This window comes from Botryllus schlosseri, chromosome 16 (assembly GCF_051294905.1).
Source record: "Botryllus schlosseri isolate E-star chromosome 16, Bs_hap1, whole genome shotgun sequence".
NCBI classification, from domain to species: Eukaryota; Metazoa; Chordata; class Ascidiacea; order Stolidobranchia; family Styelidae; genus Botryllus; species Botryllus schlosseri.
Window position 1 is genome coordinate 17,423,854 of NC_137251.1, and position 15,749 is coordinate 17,439,602.

The following is a 15,749-nucleotide window of genomic DNA, read 5'->3' on the forward strand; positions in this document are numbered from 1 at the left end:
TTTCCGTAATTCAAAATTAGTTTTTGTCAACAACAAGTCATAAAATTAGCGACGCACACAGTCCAGAGAGGTGAACTGGTAACTGTAATCATGGTGTTATGCATCCGTAGATATGAATATACCGTACGTATTTATTTTGCGAGTGCTTCTGTTTCGCACCCAAAAACCTTTCACTCCCTCACACTCTTTCCGTAGAGAATATACGGAATTTCAATTTCAATTCACGAACGCAAGACTTATTTAGTCATTTCCATCGGCCTGTCACACCTTCGTTGTATTAGTCATGTAAATCAATAATGTTAATGAACATTTTGTCAGAAATAACGGTATCTACAGGTATCACTATTAATGTTGTATCCCTTGTCACCCCACTAAACTGATGCGTCTGTCTCAACAATATCAAGCGACCATTCTTTCATCATTGCAAAGAAATCTCGACTCCTTACCGTAGTGGCGAGATAGCTTAGTGGTACGTTCCGCAGCTGCGACACTAATGGGTTGCGGCTTCGAGTTCGACCGAGGTCGACTCCGGGATTCATATCTAAATGTCAGAGGTTTATCTAGGCTCCTCCTTGCCACTTGATCCGCGTAAGCGGTGTCTTATAAAAAGTGGGCCGTGCTATAGATGTCGGTAAATGAGGAATTGATATAAAAAACATCGGCCTGGTGTAAACTGACCAATGTAGTCGGGACACCATGAATATCAAAACATTCAACAGCAACAACAACAACTCCTTTCCTGTAACTTATATTTTATTTTTTAATATTACCCTACCAATATTATACTATTCTGATTCTGTAGAAACGGATTGGCACCAGACATGGGGTAATCGCGATTAGTAATCGTAATCGATTACGACGATTACAGCATTTTCAAGTAATCGTAATCGCAATCGATTACATTCGAAAAAATTCCGAAGTAATCGTAATCGTAATCGACTACTTCGCATATTTAATCGATTTCTTTGTGAAAGAACGATTACTTTATTTGTACGACGACTGTGACATAAACTGAACATTCGTTAACAAGCAAGAGATATTATACCAGTTATTGAGTCGCAAACGTCTGATTTTCAAATGCCATTGCTCATTATTACGTCAGAAGTAGCCTATTAGCTGTGCTCGTCTTTGCGTAAGAAGTATCCACATTCCACACTTATAGTAAATAGATAGTCGATGTACATTAGTGTGATTGTAAAACACCCACCGTTCAGTACATCGGGTTATTATCAATATATTTCAGACGCCACTACCTCGCTGCAGGATAATTAATCACCTCTCTGCCTAGTTTAAAATAGCAACTTTTGTATTGATGTTTGATTATGCTTAGTTAAACGCAATTTGACCGTTGCTGCTTGGCGAGCGGTATAGGCCTATGTGCTGGTACGAACGTACACCAGACAAAGATTTGAAATTTTGTACTCATCAAATAAAATATTACGGTTTCCACAACAAAGCATTAAAAATCAACAGCTGCTAATATATATCATAACCGCGCCGTTTTTTGCCATTTCTCGTAATGGCAGCTTGCATTACATTATCTGTATCAAGTTGAAGGCAGAATGTTATTTTCACCTTCTCTTATTCTCATATTATTCTACTCAAAACGGGCGTCAATTGCTATTTCACAATTCTTTACTGAAGATTTGGACCTGCCGCCATAGCCATCGGCTTATATACCATGTTAGCGTGGGTTGTAGCTAGAATCAGGATCAAAACAGCAAAATCGTCCTCCACTCCAAACGTTGGTCTTGGGCCCCCAAAGAGTAGTCAATTTTTAACTTGAAGATTTAATTTCGTCAGTAACATTGGTAATTGCATTATATTGCATTTTTAATCCTATCTCAGCCTCCGATGGTCAGACTTACCCGAAGAGCAGGGGGCGCGTAATCCATAATTATAACATCTGGTATCTTGCAATAATTACTGTAGTGCATGTTGTTAATTCGTGACCTCCGGTCTGTTATATAGTCAAAACATATTGTAGTGGCCCGAACTTAGCAGACTAAAAGAAAAACTTTCGTGAGACGCACACACAAATTGTCATGTCTAATGCTCTGTGGGTGCCTGCGTGGCATTTGCATCGTGGGCTCAGATTGAAAGGACCGGACTGTTAGTCACGCCCACCCAGCGCGGCTATTGACAATGGACACATACCCCAAATTTCGGCCAACGTCTTTCTTTGATAGCACACTTCGTAGAGTCGCATGTTGGCCTAAACTGCATATGTCTTTTGGTGTGTCGGGGCGCGGTATTGACTGGCACCATAATGGCTATTAGTAGTAGGATGGGATTCGTTTGTTACCGTCCAATCAGAGAGCGCCACGTCATCCTAATTGCCACGCCCATTTTCATACCCTAAGGGTACATTCATCTGCTACGTCATCTGTGCCACATCATCAAGCGCCACGCCTATAGTGCCACATCATCCATCCATTGCTATATCATCGCTGCATTGATTGCCGCATCTTGATACTTTTCTCAGATATTGTATTATGTGTATTTAGGACTAATATCATCCGTCCATATTTTTTAAACTTGATTTTATGTGTATAAGTTACGGTTTCTGCAGTTTCCACATTTTAGGACTTATGATTGCCGCGTCAAAACTTACCTTGGCTAGAATCGACAGATATTGTATTCTGTGTATTTAGGACTATGTATTTAAATTCCTATTCAGATTATACATAAATGCGAAAACTATGATGTCTATGCAAGGCTATATTCTCCGGATAATATTATTAATATCAAAATTCTACACATCATCACTATAAAATGCGATTTTGAGCGCTGCGACTTGATAATATCAATCCCTACGCTTCTGATGCATGATTTTTTGTGATAAGGATCTAGGTAACATTCAGAGTCTGCAACGATTGTTAACTCAGCACTAAAATGCCAACGGAATAGCCGCAGGGGTCCGGTTCTCGTCGCTATAATTAAACGAACACATTCGCCGCAGGTACGCGATCCCCGACGCTATAATGATAGGGACAAATTAGCCGCATGAAAGTGAGTCTAATGAATATAACGACAGACAACAAGTTAGTTGAAAAGTAAAACTAATCGTGACCGATGCAAGACGGCGTGAAACAGCGCTTTCGCTCGAGTCTTGTAGTGACCACATTTCATACGATTCAGTCCTTTTCATGTCACTAGAATAAGGGTGATTAAACCGACCGAGGTCTCCACATTTTAAGCCTTATTATCAGCTCGCAGTACAACCGCTACCTGTATAATGTTTGCATGTCGAGTATAAGGGTATTTAACTCAGCACAAAAATGCCAACGGACGAGGCGCAGGGGCCCGGTTCTCGTCGCTATACTTAAACGAACACCTTCACCGCAGGTACGCGATCCCCGACGTTATAATGATAGGGACAAATTAGCCGCATGAAAGCGAGTCTAATGAATATAACGACAGACAACAAGTTAGTTAAAAAGTAAAACTAATCGTGACCGATGCAAGACGGCGTGAAACAGCGCTTTCGCTCGATTCTTGTAGTGACCACATTTCATACGATTCAGTCCTTTTCATGTCACTAGAATAAGGGTGATTAAACCGACAGTGAAACGCCACCGGCGTCTTATAACGTAATAATGTAAGCTGCGTCGGCTGCTGCTATAATGTTAGGAGCGAATATAGTAGAAAGTTCACGTCTGGATACCTGTAAGCAGGTGCGCACACTACCGTAGTAAAACGCGTAACAGAATTCACGCAAAAGTCGATATTGCTTTGTGATGATTTTGATGTTGTTCCATACCGATTGGGAAGATAGGACTCCTAATGTCCCCACTAACTACATAATCCCTAGTAACGTAGTCTGACGCATAACGGAATTTACGCAAAATCGGTATTGCTCTGCGATAATTTTGACCACTATGTTTTCATAATAACTTGCTTCCGAGAAATAAATAACATTCATTATACGTTAGATGATACTTTTCCTTGATATTCTATTATGTGTATTTAGGTCTAATGCGACATCAATATGTTGCCGACTGGCCTGATTTGAACACACTAATTTTGCAAATTAAACTTATCGCCCAACACGGACACTCAATGAAGAGCACCCTGGAGACCCACATAAATGCTCCACAATTCTTGATAATTGAATTATGTAGCTTGTAATTCATGCAAGTTTCGAAACTTCTACACTGAATCCTTTAAAGTAGATAGAATCGAAAAAACTAATCGAAAATATTCACGAAGTTTGGATGCGACATATTTGGGTTTTTTAAAATCATTCATACCCATGATTCGAAATACTTTAACTAACTTATGTTTTCGACATAAGATAAGCGTGAAATGTACAAATTTCTATGTTGCGCAAATACCACAAACTTTGCTTGCTTTCAGAGCCGGCAACTAAATGCAAGACAGAATTTACGCAAAAGTTGCTATTCTGAAAATTTTGTCAAGGTAATAGTTTAAAAACTTACACTTGAGCACTACGAAATGTTCAAGTACTTTATCTTTACACGACGTTTTTTGTAAAATGAATACTAATATTATTGAAAAAATAAAAAATAAAAAGAGCGAAAAATTACATTTTATCCCGGAACGCAACAAAAAAAATCGTATGAATTTGTAAACTACTTATTCATGACATAATAATAATTCTACTTGTACACTTTTTCACACTTTATAACACTTTAAGTAGTACTTAACAGTTTCAGTTTTAAATAAAATACGGAATATAAACTAATCGAAAAATTCGGTTACCAATTTCGCGTAGGCTATGCATACAAATGAGGAAAGTTACATCAACGCGTGTTAACTAGTTGTATCGAGTTATCGAATGATTTTTTTCTTTACATCAAAATAACTAGAGTGTGTAACTACATTAAAAACGTATCTAAATGAGCTCCAGGTCATTGTGATTATGCAGCATACCAAATTTCATCACACATTTCATGATGGAACAACTTTAAAACTAACGCAGTTCTATAGCAACTTTTGCCTAAATCTGTTTTCGGTAGCATGTACATATCCATAGTCAGCTTTAATAACAGAATTACCATGCTAATATGTGACTCCTCACCTTGAAACTTGGTACGTAGTTGTAGGACATTGTGATTATGCAGCATACCAAATTTCTTCACGCATTTCATAATGGAACAACTTTAAAACTAACGCGGCTCTACATCGACTTTTTGCGTACATCTGTTTTGCGGGAGCGTATAGCACGTACCTATACATAGTCAACTTTAATAACGGAATTACCATGCTTAACATTGAATCCCAACTCTAAACTTGATTCGTAGTTGTAGGACATTGTGGCAATGCACCATGCTAAATTTCATCGCACATCTAATGATGGATCACCTTTAAAACTAATGCAGTCGAATACCGACTTTAAAGCATATCTGTTTTGCGTGAACATAGCATATACCTATGCATAGTCAATTTTAATAGCAGAATTACCGTGTTAAACATTGAATTCCCACCTTGAAAGTTGGTACGCGATTATAGGACACTATAACAATGCACCATACCAAATCCCATCACACATTTCATGATGGAACAACTTTAAAACTAACGCGGCTCTACATCGACTTTTTGCGTATATCTGTTTTGCGGGGGCGTATAGCACGTACTCATACATAGCTAACTTTAATAACGGAATTACCATGCTTAACATTGAATCCCAACTCTAAACTTGATACGTTGTTGTAGGACATTATGGCAATGAACCATGCTAAATTTCATCACACATCTAATGATGGAACACCTTTGAAACTATCGCAGTCGAATACCGACTTTTACACATATCTGTTTTTCGTGAACATAGCATATACCCATACATAGTCAATTTTAATAACAGAATTAGCATGCTAAACCTTAAATTCTCACCTTGAACGTTGGTACCCAGTTGTAGGACATAATAACAATGCACCATACCAAATTTCGTCAGGCATTTCATGATGTAACACTTTCAAAACCAACGCAGTTCTATACAGGCTTTTGGCTAAATCTGTTTTTCCGTAGCGTAGCACGTACCTATACATAGTCAACTTTAATATCAATACATGTTTATCGTAAGTCCTACACAGTCATGATATCCGGCCGAGTTTGACTTTTAGAAAACATTATACCGACATCGCGACATCTTACAAAATTGAAACCGCGGTGACTGCTTGAGAGACCTACCAGTGATATCGCGGTAATCTAGTTACTTCCACAAAATAGTATGTATTCAACTTACTTTCCACAAATCTAACGCGCAAAACAATTTACTTTGCTAACAAAAAGTGCTGAGTCATCATATCATTATCCACGCAACAATACACCTAAAAGATACTATCGTACAAAATGGTCGCTAACCTCTTTGTGCACCAGCTGTAAATCTCACAAGCAACAAGTTTCAAGATTCCAGTTATTGAAAAAATGTTAAAGTGTTTCTCCTGCGCCAAGTCGTTATGTTGACGAAAGCGTATATTGCAATATCATGATCGATTTGCATTCGTTGGTCACAAACTGTCACTACTCTAAATAATTATTTTTCACTCAAACACAACAGCATACTTGTCGCCATTCGTTTTCATCAAGCACGAGTTCAATAAACTTACTTACTACGACATGAATTGGTATTTTTATGTTGTGTAAATAGGTAATAATTAAATTTAGTAACACTATACCAACATCATCGAGTTGTGCGAATAGATTTACATGTGGTGTTATGGTTTTAATCGAAGTACACTGCACGATCTAATGTAGAGTCATCTCTATTGTATAGCAACTCGGTAATCGAAATGCATGCATTAACATTTAAACAGCGATCGTGTTTCGTCACGCGAAAAATATGTTCACTACTGCGATACTCTGCACAGGGCATGCAAATCCTTTTCACACTCGTAATAGTATACCAACGGCTACCGGCGACAACGTTTAACAATACCAACGACACTAAACATACGATACCTACCCAATCTGCAAATTGTTTCGATTTATTCTGTCCGTTTCAATTTAAGATAAGGAAGCCCATTTCACTCAATGTATCGATGCCTACGGTACTCTACAAAATTTTCTGATTAATTCTCTCTATGCTTATTTATCACAAGAAAGATGATTTGACACCTAAAGTACGAAATACTTTTTCGCTTGAGCTAAGCCGCAGCGCCTGGAGTGGAATTTTACGGGGTATGTGGACTCATTTCGTAGGGCTCTATGCCATAGGAGCATACTTTACGCTCCAATTCGATTCCCACACATTCCATATAATTACTAACAGAACCATTGAGTACCAGCCTTGACATTTTCCGTAGTACTAGATGGCATGTATACAATTCCACGACATCCGACATTACGACGAAGACTATCAAAATATCGAAAGAAGCCCTCTATTCTTTTCTGAAATAATCAAGGTTTTATCAGGACTTCCCTTCATATAAACTCCAGCAGAATCACTAATAACCTCTCAAGTGTACTCAATTTACTCTAATTTGATACTCGTGTACCAAATCCCTATTTTCCGCAAGTATGATAGAGGCTATCGCTCGATACTCAACGATTCGTAATTTTGCTGGAATACAAGTACAATTAGTTTAAAGTAGTTTGAGGTTACGTTTGTATCACCTTGACAAGTGCTATTAACAAAAAATGCTTTTGCTAAACTCTTACACTTTCACTAAACTTCTACACTGAATCTTGTAAAGTAGATAGAAAAGGAAAACTATTAACATAAGGTATGTGAGAAGCACGCAAATTTCGATTGCATACAAATGCCACAAACTGCGCTAACTTCCAGAGTTGTTAAGTATAGAAGTACTCGTACGTCTTGAGAATACCCAAGTAGGTTTTTTGCCTACATGTACCAAATACTCTCAAGTCCTTATGATATTGGAGTACATCAACTTCATGATAGCTACAGTATTAAACAGAAATAGACCTAGAGTACTAACGTTTTTGTGCAGTGAGAGTTCGCAAATTATCGAAGTATTTTTGTTATTTTTATTGCGATAAGTCATTCTGCAGCGCAAAAATGCGTCGTAGGATATAGATGAAACTAGCACCACTCATCAAGACCGCTGATAACAGTACATTTCAACATTTAGTTGCAGTAAATTTCGAGTAAAGTACAAGAAGTGATGATTTCCGAGTGAGTTAAAAAGTAAGTATTGCAGGTATAGTTTACCTGAAAACCGAATACTCTGAAATAGAAGTAGATGCAGTGTAAATAGTTAATCACTTGATTAAGTATAGCGCAAGCAGATAAAACCTATACTTGAGTACTACAAAATACACGCGTACTTCGCTATCGACTCTCTCCACGTAATAAGTGACTACGGTTTAAGACTGCTTTTACCGATACTCGTCAGTTTCCGTTTTAGATAGAATTCGGAAACCAAATAATTTCATAAACATAAGCTAATTAAATGAATTTACTCGAATGTACTATGCCGCGCTGATAAGATTAATTATAATATACTTATCATGTTAGAGCGATTTTTCTAGCGTAGAAAATCTTTAAAATGTAGTAAGCAGGCCAATATGAAGATATTCGTTGAGCTGAATAAACATAAAAAATACTCTAGACTACTTTATCGGTACTTTACAGTTTCAGTTTTAGATAAAATTTGTCCCTTTCACTCCTCGCTATCTAAACATGTTTAGAATATATTATTTGCGATGATACGAACCCGTAAAGTACTCAAGTAGCTTTTCGTTGGATATAGATGAAACTGACACCACTCACCAAGACCACTGGCCCACTGACAAAAAGTACATTTCAACATTTTAGTAACAGTAAAGTCCTACTAAAGTACAAGAAGTCATGATTTCCGAGTGAGTTAAAAAGTAAGTATTGAAGGTATAGTTTGCTCGAAAACCGAAAAACTCTGAAATAGAAGTAGATGCAGTGTAAATAGTCAATCACTTCATTTAGTATAGCGCAAGCAGTCCAAACCTATACTTGAGTACTCCAAAATATACAAGTACTCCCTCCACATAAAAAGCGACTAGGGTTTAGACTACTTTATCGGTACTTGACAGTTTCAGTTTTAGATAAAATTTGGTGAGACTTTAAATTTTAAAGTAGTTTGAGCTTACGTTTGTATCACCTTGACAAGTATCATTATCAGACATGAAAATGATACTATCACCTAATACAGAAGTTAACACACGTCAATGTGCTTCGGAATTCACGAGAAATTGCTTACTAAGAGAAGTATATTCTTGTATACACAATAGCGGAGAGAATCTTTAAAATGTAGTAAGCAGGTCGATGGGTATTCATTGAGTTGTATAAGCATAAAAAACATTCCCGCGCGCATCTTAGTATTAGGTGGTAGGGTAGGAAGTGTTAGGTTTAGGAGCGCGCGGGAATGTTTTTTATGCTTATACAACTCAATGAATACCCATCGACCTGCTTACTACATTTTAAAGATTCTCTCCGCTATTGTGTATACAAGAATATACTTCTCTTAGTAAGCGATTTCTCGTGAATTCCGAAGCACATTGACGTGTGTTAACTTCTGTATTAGGTGATAGTATCATTTTCATGTCTGATAATGATACTTGTCAAGGTGATACAAACGTAAGCTCAAACTACTTTAAAATTTAAAGTCTCACCAAATTTTATCTAAAACTGAAACTGTCAAGTACCGATAAAGTAGTCTAAACCCTAGTCGCTTTTTATGTGGAGGGAGTACTTGTATATTTTGGAGTACTCAAGTATAGGTTTGGACTGCTTGCGCTATACTAAATGAAGTGATTGACTATTTACACTGCATCTACTTCTATTTCAGAGTTTTTCGGTTTTCGAGCAAACTATACCTTCAATACTTACTTTTTAACTCACTCGGAAATCATGACTTCTTGTACTTTAGTAGGACTTTACTGTTACTAAAATGTTGAAATGTACTTTTTGTCAGTGGGCCAGTGGTCTTGGTGAGTGGTGTCAGTTTCATCTATATCCAACGAAAAGCTACTTGAGTACTTTACGGGTTCGTATCATCGCAAATAATATATTCTAAACATGTTTAGATAGCGAGGAGTGAAAGGGACAAATTTTATCTAAAACTGAAACTGTAAAGTACCGATAAAGTAGTCTAGAGTATTTTTTATGTTTATTCAGCTCAACGAATATCTTCATATTGGCCTGCTTACTACATTTTAAAGATTTTCTACGCTAGAAAAATCGCTCTAACATGATAAGTATATTATAATTAATCTTATCAGCGCGGCATAGTACATTCGAGTAAATTCATTTAATTAGCTTATGTTTATGAAATTATTTGGTTTCCGAATTCTATCTAAAACGGAAACTGACGAGTATCGGTAAAAGCAGTCTTAAACCGTAGTCACTTATTACGTGGAGAGAGTCGATAGCGAAGTACGCGTGTATTTTGTAGTACTCAAGTATAGGTTTTATCTGCTTGCGCTATACTTAATCAAGTGATTAACTATTTACACTGCATCTACTTCTATTTCAGAGTATTCGGTTTTCAGGTAAACTATACCTGCAATACTTACTTTTTAACTCACTCGGAAATCATCACTTCTTGTACTTTACTCGAAATTTACTGCAACTAAATGTTGAAATGTACTGTTATCAGCGGTCTTGATGAGTGGTGCTAGTTTCATCTATATCCTACGACGCATTTTTGCGCTGCAGAATGACTTATCGCAATAAAAATAACAAAAATACTTCGATAATTTGCGAACTCTCACTGCACAAAAACGTTAGTACTCTAGGTCTATTTCTGTTTAATACTGTAGCTATCATGAAGTTGATGTACTCCAATATCATAAGGACTTGAGAGTATTTGGTACATGTAGGCAAAAAACCTACTTGGGTATTCTCAAGACGTACGAGTACTTCTATACTTAACAACTCTGGAAGTTAGCGCAGTTTGTGGCATTTGTATGCAATCGAAATTTGCGTGCTTCTCACATACCTTATGTTAATAGTTTTCCTTTTCTATCTACTTTACAAGATTCAGTGTAGAAGTTTAGTGAAAGTGTAAGAGTTTAGCAAAAGCATTTTTTGTTAATAGCACTTGTCAAGGTGATACAAACGTAACCTCAAACTACTTTAAACTAATTGTACTTGTATTCCAGCAAAATTACGAATCGTTGAGTATCGAGCGATAGCCTCTATCATACTTGCGGAAAATAGGGATTTGGTACACGAGTATCAAATTAGAGTAAATTGAGTACACTTGAGAGGTTATTAGTGATTCTGCTGGAGTTTATATGAAGGGAAGTCCTGATAAAACCTTGATTATTTCAGAAAAGAATAGAGGGCTTCTTTCGATATTTTGATAGTCTTCGTCGTAATGTCGGATGTCGTGGAATTGTATACATGCCATCTAGTACTACGGAAAATGTCAAGGCTGGTACTCAATGGTTCTGTTAGTAATTATATGGAATGTGTGGGAATCGAATTGGAGCGTAAAGTATGCTCCTATGGCATAGAGCCCTACGAAATGAGTCCACATACCCCGTAAAATTCCACTCCAGGCGCTGCGGCTTAGCTCAAGCGAAAAAGTATTTCGTACTTTAGGTGTCAAATCATCTTTCTTGTGATAAATAAGCATAGAGAGAATTAATCAGAAAATTTTGTAGAGTACCGTAGGCATCGATACATTGAGTGAAATGGGCTTCCTTATCTTAAATTGAAACGGACAGAATAAATCGAAACAATTTGCAGATTGGGTAGGTATCGTATGTTTAGTGTCGTTGGTATTGTTAAACGTTGTCGCCGGTAGCCGTTGGTATACTATTACGAGTGTGAAAAGGATTTGCATGCCCTGTGCAGAGTATCGCAGTAGTGAACATATTTTTCGCGTGACGAAACACGATCGCTGTTTAAATGTTAATGCATGCATTTCGATTACCGAGTTGCTATACAATAGAGATGACTCTACATTAGATCGTGCAGTGTACTTCGATTAAAACCATAACACCACATGTAAATCTATTCGCACAACTCGATGATGTTGGTATAGTGTTACTAAATTTAATTATTACCTATTTACACAACATAAAAATACCAATTCATGTCGTAGTAAGTAAGTTTATTGAACTCGTGCTTGATGAAAACGAATGGCGACAAGTATGCTGTTGTGTTTGAGTGAAAAATAATTATTTAGAGTAGTGACAGTTTCAATCATTTTATTTGTCACACCAGTGAAAATCCGGTACGGACCAGGATGACGACGAGGGGCCGCAAGGCCTTAGTACACAGTCGCCACCTGAAGGAGTATACATACACATTATATTCAATGGCACAAAACAAATGACAATAAATATACAAAACTACAAGAAAAGCAGAGAAAAAAATTCAACAAGGATACACGAGCTATAAATATTACAGTTTCAAGACAGCAGTGCAGAAAAGGGTCAATAGAGTAGATTATACGGTACTTATTTGTGACCAACGAATGCAAATCGATCATGATATTGCAATATACGCTTTCGTCAACATAACGACTTGGCGCAGGAGAAACACTTTAACATTTTTTCAATAACTGGAATCTTGAAACTTGTTGCTTGTGAGATTTACAGCTGGTGCACAAAGAGGTTAGCGACCATTTTGTACGATAGTATCTTTTAGGTGTATTGTTGCGTGGATAATGATATGATGACTCAGCACTTTTTGTTAGCAAAGTAAATTGTTTTGCGCGTTAGATTTGTGGAAAGTAAGTTGAATACATACTATTTTGTGGAAGTAACTAGATTACCGCGATATCACTGGTAGGTCTCTCAAGCAGTCACCGCGGTTTCAATTTTGTAAGATGTCGCGATGTCGGTATAATGTTTTCTAAAGTCAAACTCGGCCGGATATCATGACTGTGTAGGACTTACGATAAACATGTATTGATATTAAAGTTGACTATGTATAGGTACGTGCTACGCTACGGAAAAACAGATTTAGCCAAAAGCCTGTATAGAACTGCGTTGGTTTTGAAAGTGTTACATCATGAAATGCCTGACGAAATTTGGTATGGTGCATTGTTATTATGTCCTACAACTGGGTACCAACGTTCAAGGTGAGAATTTAAGGTTTAGCATGCTAATTCTGTTATTAAAATTGACTATGTATGGGTATATGCTATGTTCACGAAAAACAGATATGTGTAAAAGTCGGTATTCGACTGCGATAGTTTCAAAGGTGTTCCATCATTAGATGTGTGATGAAATTTAGCATGGTTCATTGCCATAATGTCCTACAACAACGTATCAAGTTTAGAGTTGGGATTCAATGTTAAGCATGGTAATTCCGTTATTAAAGTTAGCTATGTATGAGTACGTGCTATACGCCCCCGCAAAACAGATATACGCAAAAAGTCGATGTAGAGCCGCGTTAGTTTTAAAGTTGTTCCATCATGAAATGTGTGATGGGATTTGGTATGGTGCATTGTTATAGTGTCCTATAATCGCGTACCAACTTTCAAGGTGGGAATTCAATGTTTAACACGGTAATTCTGCTATTAAAATTGACTATGCATAGGTATATGCTATGTTCACGCAAAACAGATATGCTTTAAAGTCGGTATTCGACTGCATTAGTTTTAAAGGTGATCCATCATTAGATGTGCGATGAAATTTAGCATGGTGCATTGCCACAATGTCCTACAACTACGAATCAAGTTTAGAGTTGGGATTCAATGTTAAGCATGGTAATTCCGTTATTAAAGTTGACTATGTATAGGTACGTGCTATACGCTCCCGCAAAACAGATGTACGCAAAAAGTCGATGTAGAGCCGCGTTAGTTTTAAAGTTGTTCCATTATGAAATGCGTGAAGAAATTTGGTATGCTGCATAATCACAATGTCCTACAACTACGTACCAAGTTTCAAGGTGAGGAGTCACATATTAGCATGGTAATTCTGTTATTAAAGCTGACTATGGATATGTACATGCTACCGAAAACAGATTTAGGCAAAAGTTGCTATAGAACTGCGTTAGTTTTAAAGTTGTTCCATCATGAAATGTGTGATGAAATTTGGTATGCTGCATAATCACAATGACCTGGAGCTCATTTAGATACGTTTTTAATGTAGTTACACACTCTAGTTATTTTGATGTAAAGAAAAAAATCATTCGATAACTCGATACAACTAGTTAACACGCGTTGATGTAACTTTCCTCATTTGTATGCATAGCCTACGCGAAATTGGTAACCGAATTTTTCGATTAGTTTATATTCCGTATTTTATTTAAAACTGAAACTGTTAAGTACTACTTAAAGTGTTATAAAGTGTGAAAAAGTGTACAAGTAGAATTATTATTATGTCATGAATAAGTAGTTTACAAATTCATACGATTTTTTTTGTTGCGTTCCGGGATAAAATGTAATTTTTCGCTCTTTTTATTTTTTATTTTTTCAATAATATTAGTATTCATTTTACAAAAAACGTCGTGTAAAGATAAAGTACTTGAACATTTCGTAGTGCTCAAGTGTAAGTTTTTAAACTATTACCTTGACAAAATTTTCAGAATAGCAACTTTTGCGTAAATTCTGTCTTGCATTTAGTTGCCGGCTCTGAAAGCAAGCAAAGTTTGTGGTATTTGCGCAACATAGAAATTTGTACATTTCACGCTTATCTTATGTCGAAAACATAAGTTAGTTAAAGTATTTCGAATCATGGGTATGAATGATTTTAAAAAACCCAAATATGTCGCATCCAAACTTCGTGAATATTTTCGATTAGTTTTTTCGATTCTATCTACTTTAAAGGATTCAGTGTAGAAGTTTCGAAACTTGCATGAATTACAAGCTACATAATTCAATTATCAAGAATTGTGGAGCATTTATGTGGGTCTCCAGGGTGCTCTTCATTGAGTGTCCGTGTTGGGCGATAAGTTTAATTTGCAAAATTAGTGTGTTCAAATCAGGCCAGTCGGCAACATATTGATGTCGCATTAGACCTAAATACACATAATAGAATATCAAGGAAAAGTATCATCTAACGTATAATGAATGTTATTTATTTCTCGGAAGCAAGTTATTATGAAAACATAGTGGTCAAAATTATCGCAGAGCAATACCGATTTTGCGTAAATTCCGTTATGCGTCAGACTACGTTACTAGGGATTATGTAGTTAGTGGGGACATTAGGAGTCCTATCTTCCCAATCGGTATGGAACAACATCAAAATCATCACAAAGCAATATCGACTTTTGCGTGAATTCTGTTACGCGTTTTACTACGGTAGTGTGCGCACCTGCTTACAGGTATCCAGACGTGAACTTTCTACTATATTCGCTCCTAACATTATAGCAGCAGCCGACGCAGCTTACATTATTACGTTATAAGACGCCGGTGGCGTTTCACTGTCGGTTTAATCACCCTTATTCTAGTGACATGAAAAGGACTGAATCGTATGAAATGTGGTCACTACAAGAATCGAGCGAAAGCGCTGTTTCACGCCGTCTTGCATCGGTCACGATTAGTTTTACTTTTTAACTAACTTGTTGTCTGTCGTTATATTCATTAGACTCGCTTTCATGCGGCTAATTTGTCCCTATCATTATAACGTCGGGGATCGCGTACCTGCGGTGAAGGTGTTCGTTTAAGTATAGCGACGAGAACCGGGCCCCTGCGCCTCGTCCGTTGGCATTTTTGTGCTGAGTTAAATACCCTTATACTCGACATGCAAACATTATACAGGTAGCGGTTGTACTGCGAGCTGATAATAAGGCTTAAAATGTGGAGACCTCGGTCGGTTTAATCACCCTTATTCTAGTGACATGAAAAGGACTGAATCGTATGAAATGTGGTCACTACAAGACTCGA

The 15,749-nt window shown here is 37.0% G+C and overlaps 1 protein-coding gene across 2 annotated transcripts in view; it reads left to right on the top strand.

Annotated features, from left to right (window-relative positions):
* LOC145459239 (neuropeptides B/W receptor type 1-like) overlaps positions 1-15,749 on the top strand; it is a 43,873-nt gene that overhangs the window by 17,839 nt on the left and 10,285 nt on the right. The window lies entirely within an intron of this gene.